Source organism: Elgaria multicarinata, chromosome 3, assembly GCF_023053635.1.
Source record: "Elgaria multicarinata webbii isolate HBS135686 ecotype San Diego chromosome 3, rElgMul1.1.pri, whole genome shotgun sequence".
NCBI lineage: Eukaryota > Metazoa > Chordata > Lepidosauria > Squamata > Anguidae > Elgaria > Elgaria multicarinata.
Genome location: NC_086173.1, coordinates 32,386,628 through 32,403,449, shown reverse-complemented (window position 1 = coordinate 32,403,449; position 16,822 = coordinate 32,386,628). Strand labels below are relative to the sequence as shown.

The following is a 16,822-nucleotide window of genomic DNA, read 5'->3' as shown; positions in this document are numbered from 1 at the left end:
AGCCCCTGCCAAAGGGAGTGAGGCAGGTGGCTACTAGGAGGAGGGCTTTCTCTGCTGTGGCACCCCAGTTGTGGAATGAGCTCCCCAGAGAGGTCCGCCTGGCGCCTTCACTGTACTCCTTTCGTCGCCAGCTGAAGACCTTTTTATTCTCTCAGTATTTAAACACTTAATTTTAACTTAAATTTAAATTTTACTGTTTTAACTCTGTATTTTAATTTTATATCAATTTTGCTGCGCTGCGAGGTTTTTATCCTGGTTGTGCTTTTTATACTGTATTTTGTATTTGTGCTTTTAACCTGTTGGTTGTTTTATTATGGTTTTAATTTTTGTGAACAGCCCAGAGAGCTTTGGCTATTGGGCGGTATAAAAATGTAATAAATAAATAAATAAACACGGTATATAAAAGCCAGGAGCCACACTCCTGCTTTATAGTGGTATTGAACTGCACTGACAACTGTTGGGGCCCATTGACACAAACCACATACTGCTTTCACAGTGCTATATCCTGTTCGGTGTGGCTCCTGCCTTTTATATACCGCTTTCATACCACTTCCATAGTGCAATATCCTGCTTGGGGTAAATTAGGCCTAGGCCTCAGTGAGCTGCACACATATGAAGAGATTCACTGCTGCTGTTATGGTAATATGAAATCTGTGCTCCTGCAAACATCAAAGTGACATGGTGGGAGACCCTCTTCTACCTTTGGAGGCAAGTGTCCTGAGCACTTTCCAGGAGCTGCGATCTGATAACAGCTGGCCCTGGAAAGTCTCCAGCAGCTTGGTGAGGACTTCTGCTGGGATGTAGCTCCAGAGAGCTTCGACGATGGCTCCAGCTGCATCGTTGTACAGATTCTGAAGATCCTACAGCACAAAGAGAGATCGGCATACCCTTTTGGGAACCATCTAAGGCAGGCCTCACAACTTTGGATCTATCAAGCTAATGGAACCCCACCATCCATGTATTGTACCGCATCAGGACCTTGGCAGCCTCCCTGCTTGCAGTCCTAGGCAGGCAGCAAGTTCAGGAGATTTCTCAAGCTCATCATGGGCCACTATACAGGGCAAATGGGGTACATTAAGCTTAGTGGGTCACAAGTTGCATAGGCTTCATCTAAGGAAGAAGGGGAGGAGTTTCAGAACAGGTTAATCAAGTGGCAATGTTTGGAATAGGGCTTAAATCAAAGCAGGGCTCAATCCGGGAACCTGCATTCCAATATCAGTGGGCCTTATGAAAACAAGGGGTAGGAGGTGGGAAAGCAAGCACAGAGTGCTTTTTGGCCTGTAACTGGCGTGGCTTTTATCTCCCGCCAAGGACCCCCTCCCACAACACCTTATACACAGATCTGGGATTATGAAGAAGATTGACAAGTGAACCAGAGTAGCTGAGCCCCCACACCCATCAAATTAATGGGTGTGGGGGCTCAGCTAGTTAATGTCACAAATTAAGCAGTGTGACATTAACTCTCAATATTAACATGGACTCTGTGCGAACCTCCTTGCAAAGTTCTTTAAATTCATCCAGGGGCCACCATAGCCATATGAACATGTGGAAGCAGAACCCTGGTTTCTCTCAGTGCATGGCTCACCAAATCGTATGCATGTTCCTCCAAACAATTTGGACTGGTGAGACTGCATTTTTGGAATGAGGAGGCATGCGTTTTTCACAGAATCTCCAAACAGGCCAGACTACATATAAATGTCCAACCTTGCCATTGCGATACTCACTGTTTTCTTATCAATGTCCTCCATGGCAAGATGGAGCAGATTCATGGCCAAATTGCCACTTATTTTGCTGGCCGACTTGATAAAAGATGGCAGAAGTTCATTGATGCGCATCCGGTGTACTGGTGCGATCTGCATAGGATTAAAAATGAGTAAGAATTCAAATGAAATAAATAATTTCTCAGTTTGTTTGTGTGTGTCCCCGTGTCTCCAAGAGAGAAAGAGGGGGAAACACCAAATCCAAGATTTCTATTTGCTAAAAAACAAAAACAAAAACCCCACAATAAGAAAGGTCTAACCATGCAATCCCATGCCCAAGTAAGCCCATCACAATCAATGCATTTTACCCCACAGTAGCCATGTTTAGGATTAGAGCCTAAGAATAAAAACAAGACATTTAAACATTTTTTTAAAACAATGGAAGTTAAAATAAAATAATAGTGCCCCAGCTCAATATGGCCTTAGCTAGACTTAAGATTTATCCTGGGATCGTCCCTGCCTGCTCCCCGGATCCCCTGTGTGTCATTTACATGAACAGAGATGACCCTGGGACAATCTTGGGATAAACCTTAGGTCTAGCTAAGGCCTATGTCCCCTTGAACTGAAGGGGATCATCCCAAAAATGGGTTGTATGCAAATGTAAAGTCACAAAAATGAATTTAAAACAAAGCTTCTAAAGAGCAAGTGGATTGTGCTGCCAATGTGGCTGGTAGTCTCTTCTGCCAGCGTGTAATTTGTCTTTTCTTTGTAGGCCAAAGAATCAACCAATACTTTTCTGTGAAAGGAACACTCATCCAAGGTTTACAAAAAGCAAGGAGTTGTTCAGAAACTCAGGCCACAGCTAGACCTAAGGTTTATCTTGGGATCATCCAGGGTTCGCCCCTGCCTGAGCACTGGATCCCCTGTGTGTCACCTAGATGAACAGGTTTGACCCTTGGACGATCCAGGGATAAACCTTAGGTCTAGCTATGGCCAAAGTGTTGCCCAGTATGCAAGTAGAAATACCATATTAAAAAGATTAAGAAGAGTTGTACCCCATAAAACTCCTGCAGGTAGTTGCAAGCACTCGTTAAGACCACCACAGGCTGAGTGATCCTCATGGCCCATAGGCTGAGGTTAGAATGGGCCAAGGTGTAGGTGTTACTTGACCCCAAATTCTGGAGGTGTGTAAAGCACAGCTGTGCATCTAGGAAGAAAGAGAAAACAAAAGACCTACAGCAAGTGACACTAACAGATCAGTTACAGAAAACACTTCAAGGACTTCTTGTTCAACAGGACAGCGTGTCCTTATCATGTCTCGTATGTGCACTTCTACCTCCTTTTCTAGAAGGATAAGTAACAAGTAACAAGTAACAAGTTCTTGCTTTTTTTAGATCTCTCCTACCTTAAAAAGATGCCTGTGACCCATAACTCGCATGTTTTCTACCTTCAGAATTTAATGGCTGCTATCCCACTTTCATGGAAGGCTGCTCTTGAAGTCTGTTCCAAAGCCTCAGCTAATACCGAATGTAGTGACACAGCCAGGCCTGGCACCAATACATGTCATCTTTGGACAGATGATGGGGCATTGGGGCTCCAGCAGTGCCCACTCCTAGTCTGGGCCACCCTTCAATTTAATTTTGTATTAGCAGTGGGGAAACAGTGATCTTGTGTGTGTTTGTGTGTGTGTGTGCGTGTGTGTGTGTGTGTGTGTGTGTGTGTGCGTGTGCGTAAGAGAGGGAGAGAAGTCATGAGTGTGTGAGAAATGAATGGGAATTGTAGGTCTTACCCCACCCACCACTGCCATTCTCACCATCAACCCTGCTCACTCTTGCAGCCCTTGAACATTTCATCAAGGGCCAGTACAGCACTCAAACCCCAAAAGTTTGCCTAGCTATTCCATAAAATGGACAAGTTTGTTGGACTATCCCTGCAATTTAATTTTGTCACCATCAGAATGATACAGCCCTGCCCCTGGATTCAATCTCAGGCAAAGTCTGAAACATGGCAATCCTAAATTGGTGAATGAATGGACAGGTGGGGCCCATTTGTGTCCTCTCTGGGCTTAGTGATTCTCTTCCTCAAAAAGCCTGACAAAACACAAAGGCTCCCTTATAACAACAGTGTCTCTTGGCATGTACAGACTCCCTCTGTTCCAAGAGGCAGAATTCAGTGGCTAATCTGCACTTGTAGCTGAATTTTGGAAGGGTATCTAAAAGGCAGGAGCCACAATACTGCTTTATAGCGGTATTGAAGTGCACTGACAACTGTTGGGGCCCATTGACACATACCCTATACTGCTTTCATACCACTATATCCTGCTTGGTGTGGCTCCTGCCTTAATGTTTGCAGAAGCCACCCACAGCAGTGCAGGGCAATGATGTGTTCAGATGATGTGGAATATAGTCAAAAGGTATGATTTCTAGTTTAATAAAGCACTGGATGTGTATCAAATCTTATCCCAAAGAGACTTCCTACTGATGGAATAGCAATTCAAAGGTATGAAACCCCAATTCTGCCTAAGCCAATCCTTAGACACCAGAAGTACAAGACTTAGATCCTCACCAGATACACCCAAATCATCCTTTGGATACACATGGGGACTCCTCCAGTTCATTAGCCTTCTTAACGAAGAGAAAAACCTGCAGAAGTGTTGCAAAATGAAACATGTGTAAAATGCCAGAGTTGTGATGAGAGTTGCTGTAACCCAAAGAAATGTTATAAGACATTTTTGTGCAATGAAAGTAGATCAAGAACTTCTTTCAAAATTTCATATCAGCTTGTGGAAACAAACAAAGAAAGACAGAACGCTGCTACTTAGCACCAACACCAAATTGATGCTAACCAGTTGGCCCTCCCTTCCACAAAGGATTTCCAGAACCAAATGTAAGGCCAGACGTGGGGGAGGTCCATTAGCCTCCAGGACCCAGTTGGGTGCTGTCAACAACCCTAGTGGAGACCCCTCTTGATTGCTGCACCATATTTTATTCCAGCCTTCCCTTATCATCCAGGCCTCGTCTACACCAAGCAGGATATTCCACTATGAAAAGTGGTATCTGAAAGGCAGGAGCCACACTACTGCTTTATAGCGGTATTGAAGTGCACTGACAACTGTTGGGGCCCATTGATACATACCCTATACTGCTTTCATACCACTATATCCTGCTTGGTGTGGCTCCTGCCTTTTAGATACCACTTTCACACTGATTTCATAGTGCTATATCCTGCTTGGTGTAGATGAGGCCCCAGAGTGAAGTCTCTGTATTAGCAAGAGATGCTCAGAACCCCCTTGGCAGCAATGTTAGCTAAAACCTTAGGAAGCTTCCATTGATGGGCTTCTTCTCTGTCAAATACGTGGTCCTATACAACCAGTAGGAGAACCCCTTCCATTTCAATACAAAGAATTGAAGTATTAAACTATCACCATGACGATCACAGTGAGGATAAAATAAATTAGTGTCACGGTATGGATGTAGTTTTGAAGACCTACAATTATAGGCAGACCATGACTAAGTAACTTCCCTTGTATTGCTTGGAGTATGGCTGTAAAGGTGAATTTCATAACCATTTCAGCTGAAGTCTCGGAAAAGTCTTCCTTATATGATAATATAAAACAGAAAATGATATTATCCTGTGGGTCTGGCTTTCCAAGATCACAATGCATATTTAACCATATTTAAATCTTCAATATGGTTTTGTGGATCTCACAAAACCACTCTCATATAAGGTTGGCTCTTTGATGGGAAAAGTGTTTAAAATGTGTATTAATTGCCCTTAGCTTTGGTGGGTTATGAATTGGAAATCCAATCTGCAAACCAGCCCTAAGTAAAAGTTAATATAGCTCCAAAATAAACCTTTTTCAATACCTGTTACGAAGACCCATTTTTACTGCATTCAGACTCAGTCTGACTGTAAACTGTCTTACACTTTGCCAGAACTTAAAGTGTATCCTGATTGTGACATCATCCATGATATTCAAGCATAACATTTGAACTCACCAGGTTATCCCTGTGCCACATAATGCTCTGCAACTAAGTAACCATCAGCCTGACTATCCAAGTGTGATGTTTAGTTTCAAACTCATAACCTACATCTGAAGAAGCATTTAGCATAACCTGAAAGTGTGCTTCCAGTATTAAGTGAAGAAACATCCAATAAAAGGTGCAATCTTACTTGCTGTGTGTATTAATGCTCACATATTAGTCTACTTTAAGGAGAGAATCAGCTAGTGTAATATTATTTTTGTTCAGATAAATCCTTGACCTGATATCTTTCAGGCGCTAGGTCAAGACTTTCCTCTTCTCCCAGGCATTTAATGGCATTGAACGCGAAGTTTGTTTTTTAATGGACCCAAGAATTGTTGTTTTAAATGGATGCTGCTGTTTTTATGCTGTTGTTGTTACATCTCTGATGGTTTTTAAAGTGTGTGTGTGTGTGTATGTGTGTGTGTGTGTGTGTGTGTGTGTGTGTGTGTGTATATATATATATATATATATATATATATATATTGTTTACTGTTTTTAGCTTTTGTGAACTGCCCAGAGAGCTTCAGCTGTGGGGTGGTATATAAATGTAATAAAATAAATAAATAATAAACAATATCCTTGACTTGATATCTGCAGGTTTCCCCCCCCCCCCAAAAAAATCCTTTATTGGTCCCAATAATATGAAAGTCCAAATGCAATAATAATGTTTCCTAGACTTTAATCCAATCTCTTCCATGGAGCTTTTGGTTTAAGGCCTTAGTTCAAATCTGAAACAACAGAAACAAAGCCCATTTGAGTACATTTGCCCACATTTGCCCTATATTACCCTGGCCTCTCTCTCCCTCTTGTCCAGTACTTGCTCCTCCACACACCCCACCCTGACCAAGCTTAGAATGAGTGTTTGGCCTGCTGTAGGGTTTTGGGTGGCTTGTTACCAATGGCAACAAGCCATCAGGTTCACACAACATGACAAGCCATGCTTTTGTTGTTTATTCGTTCAGTCGCTTCCGACTCTTCGTGACTTCATGGACCAGCCCACGCCAGAGCCACGCTGCCCAGGGGTAATTAGGCTAATCCTCCCACCATGAGACCGACACACACAGGGAGAGGAAATAAGCCATTGTGGCTTATTTGGCCTGCACCTCAGTCCTCCCTTATGTGCAAACCTGGCCATTCTATCCAAGCCTGCTAGCCATGATGATGTAATAGAACCTCTAGGTTCCGAGGCAGTATGGGCCAGGGGAGGGGGAAAAAAGTCAGGAAAGGGCAGTTCCATTTATGAAATGAAAGAGGCCGATGCCTTGGGTGGGCTGCCTTTTATAGGCACAGTCCCTCCCTACCTCACATGGTCTACATTTTGCCATGAGGGGTGCCTCTATTCTGCTCCTCCCCCTCGCAACAGCCGGCTTCCCACCCAAGTGCGGCCTGGTCTTTCTGTTTGAGTCCTTGGGCTCAGTTGAAGCAGCTGCGGGACAGCGGACAGATACAGGTAAGGGGGAGGAGGGAGGGGGAGTTTACCTTGCCCTGCTGCCGCCGCCCATGCGGCGACAGCGGCAGAGCCAGGTAAGTGGGCAAGGGGGAGGGGGGGTCTTACCTGCGTCTGTCGTGGCCCATCACCAGCTTCACTAGAGCCCGCGGCTCAACCTGGAAGTGTAGGCCACAAGATGGGCCTACAGTTCCAGGTTGAGCTGCGGGCTCTAGTGAAGCTGGCGATGGGCCAGGACAGACACAGGTAAGGGGGAGGAAGAAGGGGGCCTTACCTGGCGCCACCCCACAGTGCTGCGGAACTCCAATTTGGAGCCGAAGCTCTGCAGCAGAGCGGAGCGGACCCTAGGCGGAGCGAGGCGGAGCGGGCAGAATCCGCAATTTGCAGATCGGCAGTGGAGCGGAGTGGGGGGGCCGTGCACAGCCCTACTTGATTCTATAGTTACTCAAATTGTATCAGGTGCATATCAACAGCACCATTTTAATTATCCATTAAAATGGTTCTGCTAAGAGTTCATCTGTCACTTAGACCTTCTCATTCATTCATAATCTATAATGGACAACTAATGTAATATCTTGTTTTCCATCAGGCTCAGTTTATGCAACCATGAACATGAACTAGTGCTGGACAGAAAATATGGTTCATTCTTATTCCGAAGATATTTCTATGATACCATTCCATTGCTTGACTGAAACAGGTTTTCTGACGAATTTACTATTTCAATAATGTATGCAAGAATAGAAAATCCTGTTAAATCCTATTGCCCAACCCTAGTAATCTGAACTCCTTATAAATCTCCAATTAATTCTATGATCTATGCCTAATCATGATATGATCTTCATTTCTTATTTGAACGTATTCATAACTAAGGTGTCAAATGAAATCCATCTAAGAAATTTCACTCCTCAGGTCTAAACTCCTAACACTTCTATCACATTCCTCAGAAAGCATCTATTCCAGTGCCTCCAAATTTCTCCTTTTCTCTTAGGTTGAATTCAGTGGCAAGTTGGCACCTTGAGAATGTCAATTTCCACAGCCCAGTTGGAGGATTTTGCTAGTTTTGTTGAAACTTTTGCACCTGGGATGTCTGGAGTTTTTACCTAAGGAGGAATATTTGTGAAGGTCTCCAAATCACACCAACTTAGACAGCAGAATAAAGCTCTAATGTGACATTACTACATTCACATTTTGTAAATATAGCATTTACCTGCAACAGTCAAACAGCGACCTGTGTATTTCCTTATAGCCTTGTGTTATTATAATCAACAGCAAAACAAAGTTACTCCTCTCTAACTAATTAGTGTAATTGTGAACTCAGATTCTTCATCATCATCATCATCATCATCATCATCATTTCACTGAGGTAATGTCTGAAGAACCCCTTACTTTCCCCCTCACATTAAATTGTGTGATCATTAATGTGTAATTGTCATGTCTACAGAAGCTTACACACTGAAAGTTCAATGTCTACTGATAACTAAGGTTAAGATTTTATGTAATTTTGTTGGCTTGCTGTTTGTCAGTGCAAACCTTAAGATGAATTTTGAGATGAGTTGTTGTTTTTCCCTTAATTTTATTACAACTTTTTTATTATCAGCCTTCTCCTGCAACAGAAGAAGAAACTTCAGGGCAATGTACATAAACAATTTGTGCATTGAAGCCAAACATTTCCCCCCTAGAAACATTGCTAGGCTGGCCAGATCACATTACGCCAGTCCTTTTACAACTTCATTGGCTGCCAGTCCAGATCCGGGCCCAATTCAAAGTGTTGGTATTCACATTTGAAGACCTAAACAGTTTGAGGCCAGGTTATTTGAAGGAACGCCTCCTCCTCCTTTCATCGCCAGCTGAAGACCTTTTTATTCTCTCAGTATTTTAACATTTAATTTTAACTTAATTAATTTTACTGTTCTAACTCTGTATTTTAATCTTATATCAATTTTGCTACGTGGTTTTATCCTGGTTGGGCTTTTTATACTCTATTTTGTATTTGTGCTTTTAACCTGTTGGTTGTTTTATTATGGTTTTAATTTTTGTGAACCGCCCAGGGAGCTTCGGCTATTGGGCGGTATAAAAATGTAATCAAGAAATAAATTACCTCCATGTTCTTTCCACAAATTGTTTTATGCTTTTATCAACGGTTTTCAAGTCGACAGACCTTCTTTTTTTTAATCTTTGAGAAAGGTAATTAAGGGCCAAACTTTACTCTTGTTTACATTGGTGTAACTCCTGATCCATGCATAGCCGCAGAAAACTCACTCAGAATAGATACCTGGCATACACCAATACAGGATAATCTAGGCATTTAATCATCAGAAAAGCAAGCAACAATGAAACAATAAACACTAACATTTATGTGGCCCTTCTCCTAAGTAATGCAAATGCTTTGTGTACATTATCAGAACAATCCTCACCACAACCTTGTTTTGTAGGCCACTATTGTCATCACCAAACTGCACATTACAGTGAAGCAGCTGAGTGACTCATTAGATTATGTCTCAGTTGGTATTTGCACTAAAGATATTTTAACTCTCATCTTGTGCCCCTAACTGCTATTGCCAATGCCCTTTCTTTTAATCTGCATTCTTCTGCTTTCACCTGTTGTCTTTCTGCCTGCGTGCCTGGTCTTGTCTTTCCCTTTTCCAAAGCACAATTTGACCATTTTTGTACTAATTCTATTTCAAGCACATTTGATGCAAAAATTTGTAACCAGAGGGAGACTTCAGCAGTGGCCTATTTCTTCTGCAGGGTAAGTTTCTAGTCATCCACACTTTCCATCAATTCTGATCCAGAGCAAAAACCACCACCTTCTTCACCTAGGTGTGAATCTGGCATCCATCAGTCAGCGCTTTCTCATTCCTGTCTGGAAAAGTATTCAGAAGCTTCCTACCTCTCCAGAGAAATTTTCACAATACACAAGATTTTCTCTGCATTTTGGGGTCTCCTCTAACACTTTAGCCGGATGTCTCCTAGCTGAATAAATACTTTGGAGTTGGGGTTGGTGAGCAGGCGACTGACGGGCGTGGGGAGGGTGGGGGGAGACCCAACGGCTCAGCTTTCTGGTGGCAGCAGTTCAGTTCTCTGAACTACTGCTTCTCCAGTGCAGGAGTCCTCCAGTGTTTTGCTATCTAATAAGCCCTTTGATGAATTTCAGGTTGAGACTGCTTGCTCTCTTTTGGTCCACTGGAGTCATTCATAAAGTATGTTGTCCATCAAGGTAGGAAGGGAAGTATGTGATACTTCCCATACTTCCTTGGGGGGTGGATTTGTTGTCCTACTCCTGGCTGCTCCTCCAGCATTCTGATCATTCTTCATTTCCCCTTGATCATCTTCTTTCCGCATGGATTCCATCCCATTTGACTTTAAAACATTACCTGTTCAATTCTACCTTTCCTGGGCTTCCGTGATCCATGTGGAACAGACTTGGGGTGTCTGAACTAGAGCGACAAACTGTGCCAAAAAGGAAGCGGTGTGTATATAATCACACACACACACACACACACATCCCAAATCTGATAGATTTTGTTAACAACGCTCCCAATCTCTACCACCACCACCACCACCCTGGCGTGAAGGTTTCAGGGCAATGCCCCCGAATGGCCCCCACTGCTGTGTAGAAAGGCCGGCTCCTCCTAAACCTCTGGGTGCCGCTTGGCTCCTTCTGCAATAGCGAACTGCTTAGCAAGAGGAACACCGCCCGCCCGCCCCCGCCGCCGCCTTGCCCTCTTCGCCGCGGCGTGCCTGGAGGCAGCCCTGCCCGTCCCTTTCCGCCTCTCCGATCCGCCCAGTTCCAGGGCCTTGGCGGAAAAATGGGAGCGCAGGGGGGGCATCCCGGTTCGCCCTGCTCTACGTCGGCGCGGGCAGCTGGGTTCCATCCGTGAACGCGGCTCTGGCGCGAGCCTCGGACCCTGCGGCGCCCGTCGCCGTGGCCTCGGGCCTGCTGCCCGTTCCGTCCTCGCAAGAAACTTCTCCAGAGTGAGTGGGGCTTTCTGTTCTCCCGGGAGAGGCGAGGGGCGAGACCCTCCCTCGCGGGCTGGAGGTCTCCTAACTTTTCCTGCCAACTTTGCGTGGGGCTTGGGGGCGGCCCGCTCCCCGGGCCGGGCGACGGGCGGGCGCTGGGACTTTTGCCACGCTCCCTAAACGCGTTCTGCTGAGAGTCATCAATTATGCAAGGGAACGGCGCGCTGCACTGGGGGGGAAGCAGGGGAGGCAGCGCACCAAGATGGCGACAACCGCAGTTTCTCCTGCAGCCTCCCCACCTCTGCAGTCCAGCAACGCCTTGCAAGAGTCGCGCTAGCGCCGCAACCACAGTAAGTTGCTCCGCCAGCCCTCGGGGAGGGTCGGAGGGGGGGGGACAAGAGCGAACTGGCAGGAGCTGGCGGGGGCGCACGGGAATCCCCCCAGCCACCCACCGATTTTGCTTCCTTTGGCTGGGATTTTTTTTTTCATCCAAGCCTCCCCCGCCCCCTCCCCCCCCCGGTTCCACGACACCTCTTTTCCACTTCCAGGCAGGGGCTTTGCCGCAGAGCGATTTCCTCCCAGCCTCAAAGTCGGGCCGCTTTCTCTCTCCCTCTCTGCCCGTGGAGGGAAGACATTGCCCCCCGGTTTTTTCCACCACACCTTTGGGGCGCACAGGCCCGTGCCTTGATGACTCCAACCGCACTTGGTGATCAACCCACCCACCCCCCCACACACCTCCCACCCACCCCCAGACATAAATAGATCTTCCAAACCATTCACCAGAATCGTGGAGGGGGAAGGGGGGATGAAGACTGGCCAGTGTTCACCTTACCCCATAACAGACGGCCTACCCACCCCCTCCAGCTTATCCTTCCCCCAGCTAGGAAGCCCTCCCGAGAGCGGCTCCTGGGCCCTTCCTAAGAGGGGGTCTGGAGCCCCTCGCCCTGCGCTGAAGTAGGGAGGGCTGCGGGCCAAGCTCTACATTTCCCCAAGCTGGGGTGGGAAGCCGATCCCTTCTCTGTCCCGCCTCCCCCATATCCCAGCAGCAACCGCCTGAGCGTCTTTTCTGCATTGGGGGAAGGAGAGCGCGGACTCTGGGCTCCTGCAGGCAGGCAGGCCGGCCAGCAGCCGAGGCGGGAAGGGTGAGGGCGCAAGGAGAGAGGGGGGGGAGTTGAAGGGGGCTGAGGGGGAGAGGGGGTGTATTTTCCTTTCCCGCTATCACCAGCGCCCCTTTTCTTGGCCAGACTCCCCATCCTTGCGTCCGGGCCTTCTCGCCTGTCTGCATTGGGTTTCGCGCGGGGCTCATTTCAGCTCCGCCTCGAAAACCATCCCGTTCCTCCCCTCGAAGATCCGCCGCCGCAAAATCCTGCTCCGAGGCTTCCTTCAGACCCCACCAATTTCCTGTCTCAGTCTTTTCCTCCTCCTCCTTCTCCCCCCCCCAGTTGGAGGGGAGGATCAGAAACGGACGGCGGCCCTATCCCCCCACCCCCCCACCCCACCAACACCTCTCCCTCTCTCTAAAGTGGGGAACTCACTTAGATCTGCCTGTCCCAGTGAAGGGGCGGCAAGTTGATCTGAGTTTTGAAGGGGACGCTTTATTTGCACATATCCTCGGCCGGAGCCGGGGGAAGGCTCCCCCCCACACACACTTTACGCTGCCTTCCGTCCACTCAGCCGAAGTGGGGAGGACATCGGGGGCGTGGAGGACAGGAGGAAGTTGGAAGGGCCGGAGAGAGAGAATGAGAATCCGCGGACCTGGCGGCTGCGGATGAGAGCAAAGGTACATTTTTAAAGGACTGGGCGTGCGGTGATGGAGCAGCCGCTACACTTCTGGAGTGAGCAGCTTAGGAAGGACTTGGACGGGTGAGGGGGGTGGGAGGCAGGGACTGCGGGCCTGATAGATTTCCACCACCACCCTTCTTCCCTGTCTCCATCTGTCGAGTGTGTTGCAAAGGCCTGCCGTGATCTTGCTCAGGTGGGATGGTGGTTTGGGATTGGGGGCGGTGCGGTGGGGGGGTGTTGGAAAGGCTTCTGCTTCTCTCTTTGCGTGCTGACTGGTCTTGTCGCCTGCTTCTTGGAACACTGCAGCGTTCTCCTCCGCCGTGGGCGCTCATGACTCCTGCGTCCTGCACTTCCTATTGAACAAGGAGATACCTTATTTTGGGCGGCGTGAGAACGGGGGTGGGGGAGCAGAAAAGAGAGGAGGAGTTACAATGGCTTCCCCAAAGACTTCCCGTGTGTGTGTGTGTGTGTGTGTGTAAGATTTTGTTCGTTGTCATTGCCGCCTCTCCTTCCTCTTCAACACGGTGGTTGAAATTCTTATAGGGTGTGTGTGTGTGCACGCGCGTGCGGAAAAGGGGTCAGGTCGTGTAGTAAGTTTAGGGTATGTCTATTGGCTAGCCAAAAGTCTTTCTCCCACCCACCCCACAAAGAGCGATTTGATGATAAGGACCTCCATTTCTTTCCCGGTTGGTTTGCTTTTGCTTTGTGGCGCTCTCGCTCGCTTTGGAACGCGTTCGAGGCGCGTGGTGCTGAAATGGACAGCTCCCTCGGGCCCCGAGGAAAAGCCCACAGATTTTTTTGAGTAGAGAGGTTTCCTCAGTCAAGTTGGTTTGTGTTTTCTCTGTGTTGCTGCTTAGGCCTATCCCTTAGTTCCTCGTGCACGTTGGCTTGTCTTTTGCTGCTCCTGTGGGGGAGGCTACAAGCAATCCCAGAGAGAAAGAGGGTGGTTTTGTTTATTTATTTATTTATTTTAATATCATCGTGTTAAGTTGCTTTTGAAAGCTTTCTCAGAGTTATTTATTCCAGGGCCTTGAACCAGCTGAAGAATTTTAACCCTTTCTGATTCTAGTGTGGAGGTTGCAAAAGAAATAAACAGATTGTTAATAGGGGCTTTTGGAGGGGACGGTTGTGTTGTATCACAGCACTTGCAAGGAACCTGGTGTGGCCCAGTGTAGACGAAAGGTCCTAAGAACTGGGAAATAGGTTTGAAGCCCATCTCATCCATGGACCTATTAGATGGCCTTCTTAACCATGACACTCTTGCTTCACCTCAAGTTTCCACTAGTAGAAGGGAAAACATAATGTCCTACTTCACACAATTATTGTGAGGGCCAAGGAGATAAGAAGCCATTTGAAATTGCCTTGCATAGTTGAAATTTCATATAGAGTATTAATAATAATGTAAATGGCAGGAATTGTTATTACAGATATGAGGTGTTTGTACAATATGGCTGCCACATAGCTACTTAGCAATGCTTCTAGGTGGCAGCTGATCTATGTGGTGTGCTATATTGCATCAGGCCCCACCATCTAATTTCTTTCCATGCTACTATAAGTTGTCACCCCAGGAATGTGAGATGGTAAGAACAAAGACAAACCATCCAGGTGGGGCCAAATTGTGTAGTCAACCAGTACTATAGTGATGGGCAGAAAGTAGATCTGTAGATGTTTTGGGTTTCAACTCCCATCATTCCTGATCATTGATCATGCTGGCGGGGGCTTCTGGAAGTCAAAGTCCAAAACAACTGGAGATCTATCTTCTGCAGCACTACACCTAACATGGAATAAAGTAACTGCCACACAGAGGTACTTTCCAAATATTGTCAGTGTTGTGGGCCTATCACATAGATCAATACTCACTGGAGTCCATTTTGCATTGAAACATTTGAATTCTTTTCCATGGCAGAGTAGATGACCCATAGACACCTTATTATATTCCCATAGATGTAATTATCTCTTCTCATTGTCATCCTGAGAAGTGATATCTGGACATCTGATTTGTTCAGTGCCTGGAAATCAACAGCTGTTATGTGGTCCTAACCAAATGACTTCCTTCTTCATCCTAAGCCAGTTCTGGAGTACTGCTAACCCTCCCAATCTTGTTGTCCTCCAACTCCCATCTGGCACAGGTAGCATGGCCAATAGTCAGGGAATTGTAGTTCAACAGGTTCCCCACTGCTGTCCTAAGATGTTAAAATGATATTTAACTGTACATTATCTATTGGCCATGTTGCTTTGGCCATACTGGCATTTGCTTCAGCATATTCCATCTAAATAACATAAACATACTTAATGTCCCCCCCCCTAATTAACTGAAAAGTTGCTTTCAGTTCATATGTAACCCAAATGGGTACTAGGGTGAAAGATCTAGCCAGTTGCTCAAGTGATGACCACTTTTTGTGACTTGACATCACTACTGATTTAATTCTGTCCTTTCACATTGCTGCTGCAACCTTCAGAGTGTAAAAGAATATATGGAAGGATATATTTGCAAAACTATCCAGTGGGTTAATATGTTGAGGAGACTATTAATACCATATATTGGCAAGATGCTTACATTTTATTGTAAACAGATGTTTGCATATGTAAGCTAATAGATGTCAGCCCAAATGCAGGGTACATTATACTGAAATATTTGCCTGACATTAGAATTTTAAAACCATTTTATTATGCCAGTTCTTCACAAAGCCTGAGATGGACTCCAGTACTAAATGAACAGAATATATACATTAAAAAAACAGTTTGCAGGCAGTCATAACCTCCCATGTGAAATTCCTGATAACACCTTCAGTTACCTAGATGAAATCTACTGGCTGGTGTTTGACTAAATTTACTCTTTCAGAAAAGGTTCTAATTTTGATTAGAAATGATAATGAATTGGTTCCCTTTCCCCAAGGCAGCTTTTGCCAATGCTTCATCATAATTGCAATTAAAACTGGGTTTCATTTGCCTGGAAGTAAGAAGTGTGATTTGATGTGGTTGAGAATTTGGCTTTCGAACATGCTCTACTTTCAATTCCCATTTTTAGAGAAAGGTTTCTTGCAGTGGGATGTAGGTTTGCTTATCTTTCTATGTATTATACTCCAAAGCACCTGGTGAAACTATATTTTGTGGAACTATATTTTGTGGCCATCCTTCAGAGAAGATAAATACCCCCCATTCCATTCCCATGATCCAATTTATCTTTTCTATAAGGTGGCCACTGATGTTTACTGCTTTTCTCCCCCCGCCCAGTTACCTTAAAGATGTCATCATCAGTGAAGCCTCCATGCTCACTTTAATGGTACAGAATCTACATTAGTCATGTGATTCCCATTCATTATTGATAACCTTCCTGTTACACACACATTGACCACTGAAACAAATTAAACACACTGGAATAAATGTATCCAGCAATTTGCTCTGAGAGTTTTCAAGGAAAGGATTCAAGTTAAAAACAACATGATCAATGGCCATTCATAAATAGACCACTGAACCAAAGAGCTTGCAAAGTCCAGGTTGTCATTAAGTCCAACTTTCTGTCCCATACACATGTATAACCCCAAAGGTGAACAGATGTCTTCAAAATGCATAATCCCAAATGACTGTAGCATTAGAAAACTAAGATTGCAATCTTACCTGGAAGTAGGCCCCATTGAACTCAATTGGACTTAGTTCTGAGTAGACATCTGTAGGACTGTGCTGAAAGCCACACAATGCGGAAGAAAGTTAAAACAAGACAAACAGTGAGACCACTAACCAATCTGGCACAGGAAAGATGTTGTTCCTATATCCACATAGAGAAATCCTTCACAGGTATAGAAATAAATTGGCAAGTGGATAATAGTAGCAATGGTCTTTGCTGGACTAAATGGCACAGATGCTTTGGTGACAAGATAGAAAGTGAATTGCCTTTAACTTTGATATAG

The 16,822-nt window shown here is 45.6% G+C and overlaps 2 protein-coding genes across 2 annotated transcripts in view; both read left to right on the top strand.

The window, feature by feature from the left end:
* The window catches only part of LOC134394429 (thiol S-methyltransferase TMT1A-like), a 161,993-nt gene that overhangs the window by 20,555 nt on the left and 124,616 nt on the right, over positions 1–16,822 (top strand). The window lies entirely within an intron of this gene.
* The window catches only part of SCN8A (sodium voltage-gated channel alpha subunit 8), a 105,006-nt gene continuing 99,560 nt past the window's right edge, over positions 11,377–16,822 (top strand). Inside the window, exon 1 of the mRNA XM_063119886.1 lies at positions 11,377–11,482. The gene's annotated coding sequence lies outside the window, so the exon portion shown is untranslated. The remainder of the gene's footprint in view (positions 11,483–16,822) is intronic.